We start from the raw sequence: 12,018 nt of genomic DNA on the forward strand, positions 1-12,018 counted from the left end.
TGAAGAATACAAATCTCAATCAATATGTCTGTTTTCCACTCTGCATCATTGAGAATTGTGGCGTGCAGAACTGTATCCTGGAAACTATTTTTGAATATTTTAGAAAATATGTTTTACACGTGGAATAGTTCTGTATCAGCCATGCAAATTAAGATGTCTCAAACTTCAAATAAATTAGTGAAAGGAGTAAAAGAAACTTGAATGAACATTGCTTACGCATCCTGCTAGATAGTGCCTGGAGGATTCCAGGCCCCATCCAGGAGAATGGACCAATGGCATAAATTCCTTCAGCCCTGAACATACTGAAAAAGTGACTGTTTGGTGGTGCTTTCATTAAGCGTTTACTATGAGCCCGGGACTGTACTAAATGCTGGGGTGGATACGAGCAAATCAGATTGGATACGTCCTGTTCCCTACAGCCTCAAGCCCCATTTTACAGAGGTAACTGAGGCCCAGAGATGTGAAGTGACTTGCCCAAGGTCACACAGCAGACAAGTGGCAGAGTGGGGATTAGAACCCAGGTCCTTCTGACCCCTAGGCTTGTGCCCTATCTACTAGACGCTGCTTCTCATCAAGGCCATGGCAGCTGTTTTGAATTACTGTTGATATTGCCGTTCTCTTTGATCCTGAGCTTCCACATGCCGAGTCCCAAGCCAGTCTCGATTGCCAGATGTGGCTGGCCTCCTTGTCATTCATTCATTCAATTCAATCGCATTTATTGAGCGCTTACTATGTGCAGAGCACTGTACTAAGCGCTTGGGAAGTACAAATCGGCAACACACAGAGACAGTCCCTACCCAACAATGGGCTCACACTCTAGAAGGGGGAGACACACAACAAAATAAGTAGACAGGTGCCAATACTATCAGAATAAACCGAATTATAGCTGTATACTACATCGTTACTATATACACAAAACGTCATTACATACAGAAGCAGCGTGGCTCAATGGAAAGAGCCCAGGCTTGGGAGTCGGAGGTCCTGGGTTCTAATCACGGTTCCGTCACTTGTCGGCTGTGTGACTTTGGGCAAGTCACCTCACTTCTCTGTCCCTCAGTTACCTCATCCGGCTTGTTGCTCTCCTGCTTCCTGATTTCGGGTCTGGGTCCAAGGGGGATTTCTGTCATCTTTTGTAGCCAGATCCATGACTCAATTCCACATTCCCTGGGACCCACTGATGAATCCGGCGTCAGTCAGGGTGGCTTCTGTGTGGCCCACGGTTTTCAGGTTATGCTTCGCTGACTCCTTAAATTGTTTTTTCAGCCTGCCGGGCAGTCCATCCTTTCAGTTCACCGTTCGGCAGATCTTTGCATCCTGCCGTAAAAGATTTTCAGTCTATGAGCTGTCTAGCAGAGTTGTGCTGCAATGAGTGCCTCTTTGATGTTGGTGATCTGGGTGCATTCAGTCGTATTGATTGAGCGCTTATTGTGTGCAGAGCACTGTACTTAGCGCTTGGGAAGTACGATTTGGCAACAGAGACAATCCCTACCCAACAATAGGCTCCCAGTCTAGGCTCCCAAGGTTCTAGGTACCTAAGGTCTCCACCCCAGTTCCCGGAGGCTCTAGGTTCCCGAGGCGGTTCCGGCATCCTGGGGTTCACCCGGAGGCTCTAGGTTCCTGAAGCAGCTCCGGCACCCTGAGGCTCTAGGTTCCTCCCATGCTCATCCTTAGCACCTAGATGATGATGATGATGATGATGGCATTTGCTAAGCTAAGCGCTTACTAAGTACAAAGCACTGTTCTAAGTGCTGGGGGGAGATACACAGTGATCAGGTTGTCCCACAGGGGGCTCACCGTCATCATCCCCATTTTACAGATGAGGTAACTGAGGCTCCGAGAAGCAGCGTGGCTCAGTAGGAAAGAGCACGGGCTTTGGAGTCAGAGGTCATGAGTTCAAATCCCGGCTCCACCAATTGTCAGCTGTGTGACTTTGGGCAAGTCACTTAACTTCTCTGGGCCTCAGTTCCCTCCTCTGGAAAATGGGGTTAAATCTGTGAGCCCCACGAGGGACAACCTGATCACCTTGTAACCTCCCCAGCGCTTAGAACAGTGCTTTGCACATAGTAAGTGCTTAATAAATGCCATCATTATTATTATTATTATTATAAGTGACTTGCCCAAGGTCACACAGCAGACATGTGGTGGAGTCAGGATTCGAACCCATGACTTCTGACTCCAAAGCCCGGGCTCTTTCCACTGAGCCACGTTCTAGACTAATGAGGCTCTAGATCATTGAGGCTCTAGACTCTGGAGGTTCTAGATCATCGAGATTCTGGGCCCGGGGTTCTAGATCACCGAGACTCTAGATCATCAAGGTTCTAGACTCCGGAGATTCTAGAGCACTGAGGCTCTGGGTCATGGACGTTCTAGACTTGGACGGTTCTAGATCACTGAGGTTCGAGACTCGGGGGATCTAGATCACTGAGGTTCTAGACTTTCGAGGTTCCAGGTCATTGAGGCGCTGGACTCGTGAGGTTCTAGATTGCTGAGGCTCTAGATCATTGAGGTTCTAGACTCTGGAGGTTCCAGGTCATTGAGGATCCAGGGCATCGGGGTTCTAGGTGCCTGAGGTTCTGGACTCCAGCTCCCGGAGGCTCTACATTCCCAAAGTGGCTCCGGCATCCCGAGGCTCTAGGTTCCCAGGGCAGCTCCGGCATCCGGGGTCTCCAGCGCCTCAAGGATCTAGGTTCCTCCCATGCCCAGCCTTAGTGCTTAGCTCATCGAGCTTCTAGACTCATGAGGTTCTAGATCACTGAGATTCTAGACTTGGGAGGTTCTAGATCATTGAGGCTCTAGGTTGCTGAGGTTCTAGATCTTTGAGGCTCTAGAGCAACGAGGTTCTAGGTACCTGAGGTCTGGACTCCAGCTCCTGGAGGCTCTATGTTCCCAAGGCTCTAGGTTCCCAAGGAAGCTCCGGCATCCAGGGGCTCTAGGTTCCCGGGGCGGTTCCAGCGCTACGAGGCTCTAGGTTCCTGAGGTTCTCGGAAATTGGTGGTAGAGGAACAAAATGTGCAGGCTGGGTTGCAGTAGGAAATCAGTGAGGTTAGATTGGCAGGAGCCGGCTGATGATTGAATTTCTGTTTGATGTGGAGGTGGATGGGGGCAACCACTGGAGGTTCTGGAGGAATGGGGAGGGGTGAGCTGAACACTTTTTTAGAAAAGCGATACAGGCAGCAGAGTAAAGGATGGACTGGAGGGGGACGAATCACAACATATTCTAACAGAAGACGTAATTTTAGGAAGGCTTTAAACACGGGAAAAATATTGGACTGTGAGATTTTGCATTGTACTCTTCCAAGTGCTCAGATAGTGCTCTGCACATAGTAAACACTCGATAAATACCACTGGTTGATTGACCAATGTTACGGTAGAGATCTGGGCCAGAAGGAGTATCATCATCATCATCATCATCATCAATCGTATTTATTGAGTGCTTACTATGTACAGAGCACTGTACTAAGCGCTTGGGAAGTACAAATTGGCAACATATAGAGACAGTCCCTACCCAACAGTGGGCTCACAGCCTTAAAGGGGGAGAAGGGGGATCTTCTTCCTCCTTCAAAGCCCAGGGAGTAGGCTGGTGTTGGAGGAGCGAAAGGTGCGGATTGGTTTGTAGTAATAATAATGACAGTATTTGTTAAGCGTTTACTATATGCCAAGCACTGTTCTAAGCACTAGGGTGGATACAAGGTAATCAGGTGGTCCCACGTGGGGCTCACAGTCTTAATCCCCATTTTACAGATGAGGTCACTGAGGCCCAGAGAAGTGAAGTGACTTGCCCAAAGTCACGCAGCTGACAAGTAGCGGAGCCAGGATTAGAACCCATGACCTCTGGCTCCCAAGCCCGGGCTCTTTCCACTGAGCCACGCTGCTTCTCTAGGAGGAGATCGGTGAGGTGCGGTAGAAGCAGGATAGCCAACTGAGTGCCTTAAAGCCAATGGTAAAGAGTTTCCGTTTGATATGAAGGTGTATACACAACCATTGGAGGTTCCTGAGGAGTGGGGAGATATGGACTGAACATTTTTTTTCAGGGAATTGATATGGGCATCAGAGTGATGTATGGATCGGAAAGGAGAAAGATGGAGGAAGGGAGGTCAGCAGGGAGACTGATGAATTAATCAAGGTCAGAAATTATGTGTATTTGGATCAGCATCAAAGCAGTCTGGATAGAGAAGAAAGGGTGGATTCTTCCTGGGCGTTGTGACCTGTGATGGGACAGAGGAGAAAGGAAAGGACCCGGGCTTCATTAGAACTCTTCTCTAGCTGTCAGTGCTCATCAATTCTGTCTCATCAGTGCTCAAAAGCTTTGCACAAGGGGCTGGGATGGACATTGGGGGGTGAGAGGAGAGTGACTATGATTGGCTTTGCCAAGAGACAATCTACTTTGCCTTTGATTTATAGTTCTAATGGGAACATACACCCTTTGGGTCAGCCTTGATTAATATTTCCCAGTGCCTCATTAAGCAGACCCCTCTCAGGGTCACACCTGGTGAGTTTCCAGTACTCTACCAGGCTCGGCTAGGGGAGGGAGAGTCAAGCTGAAGCATACCCATTCCATTCCTAGCTTGGTCAGTGGCTAGTGAATGGCAGGCAATCTGCTACAAGTCAAAACTCAGCCGTGTTGGGCAGCAGCGACATGGGAAGAGTCGAGAGTGGAGACTCGGGTTTACTGTGCGGAAGGAGGCAGTGGTAAACGACCTCCGTATTTTTACCAAGAAAACTCTATGGATACACTACCAGAGCTATTGCAGGTGGAGAATGGGGAATTTTGGTAGAGATGTGCCTGTGATGTCGTTATGGGTCGGAAATGACTCGCCGGCATAAGACGACAAGAAACTAAGCAGATGAAAGCCTGATATCTAAGCCCAGCTATGATAATAATAATAATGGCATTTGTTAAGCGCTTAATACGTGCAAAGCACTGTTCTAAGCTCTGGGGGGGATACAATGTGATCAAGTTGCCCCACGTAGGGTTCACAGTCTTAATCTCCATTTTTACAGATGAGGTAACTGAGGCCCAGAGAAGTTAAGTGACTTGCCCAAGGTCACACAACAGACTTATGGTGGAGCCGGGATTCGAACCCACACCCTCTGACTCCAAAGCCCGGGCTTTTTCCACTGAGCCACGCTGCTTCTCTATGATAAAATGTTGGTATTAGATGTCTATCCAACTCAGTATAAATATTTCTAATTAAATGAAAAAAGTTGCAGTGTTACTTTTGAAAATTGTTGATCTATTTAGTGTACATGAAAATGATAATATAATGATGATAATGATGTGATTTTATTCATTCACACATCATAGACTCGTGACTAAGCTTCTTATGGGCAGAGAGCATGTCTACCAACTCTATTATATTGTACTCTCCCAAGCACTTAGTATAGTGTTCTGGATTCCGTAAACACTTAATAAATGCCACTGACTGACTGATAAACAATTCAGAGTTACAGGGAACAGAAAAGCCACGTTTACATTCCTTCCGAAACATGGGCATATGTCCTTTAGATAGCTGTTTGCCTTAAGACTATGAAAAGTCATTATGTTGCATATGTTTGAGAAGAACACGTAAACTATCTCAGCAGCTCTTTTAGTAAAGATGCTTAAGCATTTTTTTTTCAAGTTTTCAAAGGTCATAAAGTCCACAAGGCTCATTTATCAAAGTCAGCTATCAAAATGTGTGGCATTGCTTAAGTTACTGTGTACTAGGTAGTAAGAGGTTCCAAAATTTGATTGTTCTATGACCAAGTAGCAAGTTAAATACAACTTCAAATCAATTGCACAATAATATATAACCGAATAGTATTTTTATTTTCTTCTACATTATGGAATTCTTTCAATAATCTTGTATTTTTCACCACCATTAAGATTCTGAGAATGTGAATCAAATTCAGTCATTGGATTTAAAAACATTTACTTAATAGGGTATTAAATGGAATTAGGCGATTAGAGGGGTGACAAATGAATCTGTGTCAGGGACAACCATGAGGCACGTCTTGGGATGGAACATTGAAAGAAAGGAGGAGAAAAGTGAGAGAAGGAAGATAAAGGGAGGAAAAGAGGGGCAGAGGGAAGAGGGGAGAAGGGAAGGAAGAAGAAAGAGAGGATTGGCAAGGAAAGGAGGAAAGAAGAGGGAGAGCAGAAGCTGTGAAAAACAGAAGTAAGAGAAGGAGCAGGAGCCATGGAAAGTAGGAAAGGGGTTAAGAAGAAAACAGAAGGTGGGGGGTGAGAAAGAGGGTGGAAGGAAGGTTAAAATGAGGGGTGAGGAAAGGAAAATAAAGATCCTCACTTCTAACCATGGCTGTTTGCCCTTTCCCAAAGTGGTGGGGGTGAAGTCACAGCAAGACCATCTTTAGCTTCTCCCCCTCATGAAGGAGTTTGTGCAGATGGTTGTAATCCAAAGTCTGTGAAGCAATGCAGTTTAGAAAAAAAAACCTAAACTATTTTAGTATTACGTTTATACTGAAGCTGGTGTTTGTATGAGTCAATCTTAAGGGAGTAAATTTGTTTTAGCATTTAAGCCTGAAATGAGGAGGGCTCTCACAAATATAAAGCATCATCCTATTTAATCCAGGATAGGAATTTAAATGACACAGATCAGCACAGAGACTAGAAAACGGAGCATACCTTGAAATTCTGATAAACATTCTCTTCTGCCCAGAAATTCCTACCCCTTCACATCCAGCGGACAACTACCCTCCCCGTTTTTAAAGCTCTTCTAAAATTGCCTGTTCAGTCTCTCATCTCCCCAGCCTATTTTTCCACCCTCCTTCATCATCTATGCACTTAGTCCACAGCCCCTATCCAATTAGGTTCTCCCTCCCTCTCCCCAGCACTTATATACATATTTTTATATTTCCTATAATTAATTTTGACGTCTGTCACCCCATCTGATTAACTCCTTGAGAGCAGCAATATACCCCCTTATTCTACTATATTATCCCAAGTATTCAGTACAGTGCCCTATACGCAATAAACGCTCAGAAAATATGATCATTTCATTTCAAGTTTGGAGACTGGGACCGACCCTACAGAGTTTGTGTTTTAAGGATTTGCAGATTTCCTGCTCCTGCCCCTCTAGCCCCTGGCCCTGGCTCCAGTTGACATTGCTTTCCTGTTCTTCTCTCTGCTTTCTGTTGGAGTTAAGCATTCCAGCCAAGCCGTGGTCCACTAAGGAGCTTCCCATCACGGCTGCTGCTAACCCAACCGGCCCCTGCCCCTTCCACTGGTCGAGATACGTGCCTCGTGGATCCGAAATCTGGGGAGTCATAGCCAGGTGGGGGTGAAATGGAGAGACAGTAGAAGAGGACAGACGAGGAAGAGATGCAGGGGAGAAAGTGCTCATCAGAGGGGCAAATGGGGACAGCCCATCTACGACCTTCTCCCTCTCTCCCCAGTCATCTCCATTCCAGTGCTGCCACTCCCTGCCCTCCTCCTTCCTTAATAATAATAATAATGGCATTTATTAAGTGCTTACTATGTGCAAAGCACTGTTCTAAGTGCTGTGGAGGCTACAAGGTGATCAGGTTGTCCCACGGGGGGGCTCACAGTCTTAATCCCCATTTTACAGATGAGGAAACTGAGGTCCAGAGTAGTGAAGTGACTTGCCCAAAGTCACACAGCTGACAATTGGCAGAGCTGGGATTTGAACCCATGACCTCCGACTCCAAAGCCCGTGCTCTTTTCCACTGAACCACGTTGCCTGGTCTGCCCTCCTCTGCTTTGCAAGCCGGGCATTTATTCAATCATATTTATTGAGTGATTACTGGGTGCAAAGCGCTGTATGAAGCACTTGGGCGAGCACAATATAGCATAAATGATAGGCAGGGGCTGCATGTTGCGGAAGGAGCTTGGTGGTGGAGAGACTGGCGGAAGCTGGGTGGTCTTTTATGGGACCCCAAAAGCATTAGCATTTTTTTAAAAAAAGAATAGAATTAGAGTAAAGAGCATCACTAGGGGAGACTGGAGTCCCTGTTTAAGCTGAAGGGATGGGAGGCAAGAAAGCCATGGCAGCAAAGGGGCAGAGGTTTGGTTTACGAGAGAGTGTGGCCAGTTTTATATTCCAAGACCCAGAAGATGTCTCTGTGTTCTTTGGGCTTCACCTGAATGCATAGCGAAATTCTCAAGGCTGATGGGTAACTGCAAAGGGAGATGTGACGTTGGATAGCAGAAGGTTAGTGCTGGGGAAATATATTGGGGGGATTTTGTGCATTTTGCGTACAGAGGTTACCTGAGGCCGTCAGAGTAGAAAACCTCCATGAGAGAGTGAGTGTGAAGTAAGAAATCGAAAGGACCCGGAGCAGACCCTCGTGAACACCCACAGTTAAGGGATGATAGGTTGAACGTCCTAATAACCAGGCTTCTTTGTTCTTTCAAATAGCAATTAACGAGTACAAAACAGGCAGTCATTTCAATTTTCCCCTGAAATGAAACCTGAGACCAAATATATTTCTGCCTTTAAGAAATACTTAGATTTGAGTTTTTGTGTTTGCAAAAAGGATCTCTACTTTGACCCATGTAGACTACACTTGTCTGTAGACTGTGGTTTTGACTACTGACTGTCACTATTTTTAGTTCTGCTGCTTTGTCTCAACAGCTGCAGCACTCTCAGTTTTATCTGCTTTATCCCCAGTTGGCCTCTTTCAAGCTGCGAATGTACTGGTGCTTCAGCAGTTGGGCCTTTACTGAGTCTTTATAATAATAATAATAATGATGATGGTATTTGTTAATAATAATAATAATAATGGCATTTGTTAAGCACTTACTATGTGCAAAGCACTGTTCTAAGTGCTGGGGAGGATACAAGGTGATCAGGTTGTCCCACTTGGGGCTCACAGTCTTAATCCCCATTTTACAAATGAGGTAACTGAGGCCCAGAGAAGTTAAGTGATTTCCCAAAGCCCCACAGCTGACCATTGGCGGAGCCAGGATTTGAACCCATAACCTCTGACTCCATAGCCCATGCTCTTTCCAATGAGCCACACTGTTTCTCCGTTAAGCACTTCTAGTTAAGCTACTTGTTAAGTTGTTTAGTTAGTTCTTGTAACTTCTTGTTAAGCGCTTACTATATGCCAAGCACTGTACTAAGCACTGGGGGGGGTGGATACAAGGTGATCAGGTTGTCCCATGTGGGGCTCACAGTCTTAATCCCCATTTTACAGATGGGGGAACTGAGGCACAGAGAAGTGAAGTGACTTGCCCCATGTCACACAGCTGCCTAGTGGCAGAGCTGGGATTAGAACCCACAACCTCTGATTCCTAAGCCTGGGCTCTTTCCACTGAGCCATGCTGCTTCTTTTTATATGAACCAATACTTTGGTGTGATATGATCTTTGATTAGCTATGGTATTTGGGAAGTATTGAAGAGTTACAACGTGGCCTAGAGATAGAGTGTGGGCCTGGGAGCAAGAAGGACTTGGGTTCTCATTTCGGCTCCGCCGCTTGTTCTCTGCGTGACTTGGCGCGAGTCACTTGGCTTCTCTGTGAATCAGCTATCTCCTCTGTAAAATGGTACAAACACTATAAAATAGTGCTTATGTGCAAAGCACTGTGATCAACGTAAGGCAAATGAATCAGATCTGGTCTCATCCCACCCCCCCCCACCACCCCAGTGTCTCCCTATCTAGGTGAAGGAAGGATAGAAAGAAGGAATGATATGATCTTTGATGAGTTATGGTATTTGTTAGGTGCTTAAGAAAAACAGCATGGCCTGGCGGAAAGAGCGTGGGTCTTAAGTCTTAAGTGGGTCTTGGAGAAGCTGCTGTGGCTCAGGGGAAAGGGCCTGGGCTTTGGAGTCAGAGGTCATGGGTTCAAATCCCAGCTCTGCCGACTGTCAGCTGTGTGACTTTGGGCAAGTCACTTAACTTCTCTGGGCCTCAGTTACCTCATCTGGAAAATGGGGATTAAAATTGTGAGCCCCGCGTGGGAGAACCTGATCACCTTGTAACCTCCCCAGCGCTTAGAACAGTGCTTTGCACATAGTAAGCGCTTAACAAATACCAACATTATTATTATTATTATTGTTATTAAGTCAGAGGAACCTGGGTTCTAGTACGGGTTCTGCCACTTGTCTACTGTTTGTGACCTTGGGTGAGTCACTTAACTTCTCTGTGCCTCAGTTCCCTCATCTGTAGAGTGGGGATTAAGACTGTGAGCCCCAAGTGGGAAAGGGACTCTGTCCAACCCGGTTGCCTTATATCTACCCCAGTTCTAGTACGGGTTCTGCCACTTGTCTACTGTTTGTGACCTTGGGTGAGTCACTTAACTTCTCTGTGCCTCAGTTCCCTCATCTGTAGAGTGGGGATTAAGACTGTGAGCCCCAAGTGGGAAAGGGACTCTGTCCAACCCGGTTGCCTTATATCTACCCCAGAGCTTAGAACGGTGCCTGGCACATAACAAGCACTTAATAAATGCCATTAAAAAAAAGGACGTGGCAGCATTGAAAAATATAAGAATAAAAAAAATGAAGGGTAAAGGTCGAACAGTGAAATGTTCCTCCCAGTTCCAGGGCACCATCTTTGAGCCTGGAATGCCACAGCCTGAAACACGCAAGCAGTTGGGCGAAGAAGTTCTTCTCTCTGGTGGCCGTAACCAATATGGAAGGAGGTTGTTCAGGACATGACTTGTGGTGCTTGTGGTGGCATGGCCCTGCTCTTGAAAATCTCCCAATTTGTAGTTGGGGAGGCAGAGAATGCCTGGAGGAGATAATATAATAATAATAATAATAATTGGCATTTGTTAAGCGCTTACTATGTGCAAAGCACTGTTCTAAGTGCTGGGGAGGATACAGGGTGATCAGGTTGTCCCACGTGGGGCTCACAGTCTTAATCCCCATTTTACAGATGAGGGAACTGAGGCCCAGAGAAGTGAAGTGACTTGCCCAAGATCACACAGCAGACATATGGCGGAGTCGGGATTCGAACCCATGACCTCTGACTCCAAAGCCCGGGCTCTTTCCACTGAGCCACACTGAGATCACTTGTGTTTCTAGTGATTGCAATTGAAATGAACTATCATTTATGGATGGATGGAGAAAACTAAGCATGAGGAGCACACGCTTTAGATAAATATTATATTACACAAATTATGACCCATAGAAATCTGAAAATCAACAACATGTACAACAAATCTTAGAATTTGCAATAGAATAAGTAAACAAGGCCATTTCCTGTTATTTGTTTGCCTGACTCTACTATGCTACGTGCTTCTTTGTCCAAATATTCAACAGGAAGCTTTCATTTTTATTTTCCAGACCTGGAATCGGCAGATCTTCAGAAAAGTCTTTCCAGAATCGCTCCTGCAAAACAATACTGAGAAAACATGCATTTTTGAATCATTTATTTGGCCCACGATTAGTAAAACGTCCATAAAGTCAAAATGCAGTCCCATTTAGCAAGAAGGAAGCTTTTCAATCCCAGTGACTTTTTATCTCACAGTTAGGGAAAAATAGCATAACAGGTTGCATGTGATTCAGCAGATGTGATGAGAGTAAATCAGCGCTGGTATAGTAATTACAGCAATTTTAATACGGCAAAACAAACAACTCCAGGCAGTTGATGAATGGCTTCAATTGCTTTTATCTCATTCAGCTGTGATTGTATTGATGTGTGGCTGTGTGTATTCCTTTAATCCAAACTAAGGTTTGATGGCCTTTCTCTCTCCTCCCCCTTTCAGGACTCTTATTGTCTCCAGTGCTTTGAGGATCTAAATGATTTCTTAGCTGTATTCTCTTAACTCCACTGGTAGTACCAAGTGTTCCCTAAATTCGCAAGCCGTACCCGTTGGCCCAACTGTTTGTATCTACTGACTTTATTTCTGGGCATACGTGGTGGGAAGGAGCCGGGGATCAGGAGTCAGGGGACCTGGGGTCTACTCCCAGTTCTGTCACATGCTTGCTGTGGGTCCTTGGCCAAGTCACTTAACTTCTCTGTGCCTGCTTCCTCCTGTTTAAAATGGGGGCTCAGTATCTGTTCTCCCTCCCTCCCACACTGTGAGCCCCACGTGGGACACAGACTGTGTCC

At 45.8% G+C, this 12,018-nt stretch overlaps 1 non-coding gene across 1 annotated transcript; it reads left to right on the plus strand.

Annotated features, from left to right (window-relative positions):
• The first annotated feature begins 4,468 nt into the window (after positions 1 to 4,468).
• On the plus strand, positions 4,469 to 4,606 carry LOC119937333. Its single transcript, XR_005454010.1, has one exon. It is a non-coding gene; the product is annotated as a small nucleolar RNA SNORA7 (small nucleolar RNA).
• The last annotated feature ends 7,412 nt before the right edge of the window (positions 4,607 to 12,018 follow it).

The sequence above is a fragment of the Tachyglossus aculeatus genome, chromosome 14 (assembly GCF_015852505.1).
Source record: "Tachyglossus aculeatus isolate mTacAcu1 chromosome 14, mTacAcu1.pri, whole genome shotgun sequence".
NCBI classification, from domain to species: Eukaryota; Metazoa; Chordata; class Mammalia; order Monotremata; family Tachyglossidae; genus Tachyglossus; species Tachyglossus aculeatus.